This window comes from Entamoeba dispar, genomic scaffold, assembly GCF_000209125.1.
Source record: "Entamoeba dispar SAW760 scf_1105229458449 genomic scaffold, whole genome shotgun sequence".
Lineage (NCBI taxonomy): Eukaryota > Evosea > Mastigamoebida > Endamoebidae > Entamoeba > Entamoeba dispar.
This window is the reverse complement of record NW_001853198.1, coordinates 8,337-10,669: the sequence shown is the minus strand read 5'-3', so window position 1 is coordinate 10,669 and position 2,333 is coordinate 8,337. Positions and strand designations below refer to the sequence as shown.

The window sequence follows — 2,333 nt, the reverse complement described above, 5'->3', positions numbered from 1 at the left end:
TTTAATAAAGAAATATATACATTTAACATACAATTTAAACAAGTTATTTATTTGTAATATTGTTTATATAATTTATTTCATTTATTATATATAATAATGTTCTTCAATTGATGAAATGAATATAGATATCATTATGATTATACAACAAATCATTGAATAAATTTAATAAGAAATTGTTTTATTATTCTAAATAAATAATGGAGAGTCATTATATTTTATCAATTCCATGTGGTTTCAAATTATCAATGAATTTAATTAAATAATTTAATTTATTTAGAATGATTACACACATTCCATTATTAAATATATTTTCAATTAATATATCATATAAATTAATATTTATGAAACTATAATGTTGATATTTTCATAGATTCATTTCCAGAAAATAATAATAGTAATATTATCAAGATATTCACCTTCTTTATTTTTATTTAGAAGTTATCGGGAAACAAAATAAGCGAAGAAATTATGCATCTAAATAAATTGCTCAAATGAAAATAGTGTATTATATTTTTTGCATATTAAAATATTCTGTTTTCGGGCAAAATATTTTGCATCAATAAAATAATAGTTTTTATTATTTTGTTCTTAAAAAAATAAAAAATAAAAATGTAAATTAAATACTCATTCTATATTCATTTATATTTCTTTATATTTTATATCATTTTATGATAAATTGTTCTGAAATATGAATAATTCAGAAATGATATTTGATTCAATGTATGTATACATTTTTATTATTATGTTATTATTATTTTATTTATATATTTTATTATTATATTTATTTCTATTCTTATATTATATATATCATCATATTATCTCTTTATTATTATATTTATCATATTTTATTAGTTTTAAATTCTTATTATTTATATTTTATTTTATATATTAATACACTTCTATTTATATATAATTTATTATATATTAATACATTTCTTTATCTTATTTTTATTTTGATTATATTTTTATATTTATATCTTCTTTCTCTTTATATTTATTATTATTATTTATATTATATTAATTTTATTTATTATTTCTTTTATATATTTTATTTATTATTATATCATTTCTCTTATTATTTCTTTATCATTTATTATTATTTATTTAATTTTTATATCTTCTATCTATATCATATGAAAATAATACTTATTATTTATCATATATTACATATTATATACTAATCATATAATATTTATATTTGATTATATATTATATTTTTATTCTTTTCTCTTCTTTTTTATATTATTTTATTTTTTATTTGAATATATTTGTTTTTGTATTTTTGTTATTTATTTTATTTCTTATTTTTTGTGTTTATTTTATTCTTTTTTATCATATTTATCTTTTATATTATGTTATATTTGATTTTATTAATTATATCAATTAGTATTTTATTAATATAAATATTATGTTTATTATTTTATTATTTATTTATTTTTATTATTTATTTTATCTTTTCTTATTATTCTTTTATTATTTTATGTTTATTATATTTTATTTTTTTATTTCTTTTTCTATCTATTTTTTATTATTTTTATTTATTATATATATTTCTTTTTGAATTTATTCTTATTCTGTTATTATTTATATTTTTTATTTATTTTATTTATTCGATTGTTTAATAAGAAATATATTCAATTTTATTATTTGTTTATTATTATTATTTATTTTTATTTATATATTAATTTGATTATTATATTTGTATTATATCATTTTTATATTATTATTATTTATATTTTGTATTATTATTTATTTATTATTATCATTTTTATTTTTATTTATCATTTTGTATTATATTATTCATTATTTTATGAATTTAATATTTATTATGAAATCATTTATTAATTATTTCATTTTATAATGATATATTAATTAAATTATTTGTTATATCACATTGATTATTCAATATTTAATGATATAATTTAATGATATAAGATTAAGATAATAGATATAAATAAAATGATGAATATTGAAACAATCATTTAAAATCAAAAATAAATAATAAGAAATAAGAATATAATATAAATAATAAAGAATAAAGAAAAGAAAGATAATAAAAGAAATAAATAATAAATATAAATCAAATGATAATAATAAAAACAAATAATAAATAAATGATAAATAAATAAGAATAATCAAAAATATAATAATAATAAATATAAAAATGATATAATACAAATATATTAATTTGATTATTATATTTGTATTATATCATTTTTATATTTATTATTATTTATATTTTGTATTATTATTTATTTATTATTATCATTTTTATTATATTTTTATATTTTATATCTATTTTCTTTTTATATTTATTATTATTTATATTATAT

General features: G+C 10.5%; 14 annotated features.

Annotated features, from left to right (window-relative positions):
• Positions 1-443: part of a repeat region that runs on past the window's edge.
• Positions 444-558: 115 nt separating this feature from the next.
• Positions 559-678: a sequence feature (AT_rich).
• Positions 679-730: 52 nt separating this feature from the next.
• Positions 731-797: a microsatellite.
• Positions 798-934: a microsatellite.
• An 8-nt stretch (positions 935-942) lies between these two features.
• Positions 943-1,115: a microsatellite.
• A 21-nt stretch (positions 1,116-1,136) lies between these two features.
• Positions 1,137-1,215: a sequence feature (AT_rich).
• Positions 1,216-1,372: a microsatellite.
• Positions 1,373-1,426: a sequence feature (AT_rich).
• Positions 1,427-1,608: a microsatellite.
• Positions 1,609-1,651: 43 nt separating this feature from the next.
• Positions 1,652-1,808: a microsatellite.
• Positions 1,809-1,813: 5 nt separating this feature from the next.
• Positions 1,814-1,961: a sequence feature (AT_rich).
• A 22-nt stretch (positions 1,962-1,983) lies between these two features.
• Positions 1,984-2,166: a microsatellite.
• Position 2,167: 1 nt separating this feature from the next.
• Positions 2,168-2,212: a sequence feature (AT_rich).
• Position 2,213: 1 nt separating this feature from the next.
• Positions 2,214-2,329: a microsatellite.
• Between the last annotated feature and the right edge of the window lie 4 nt (positions 2,330-2,333).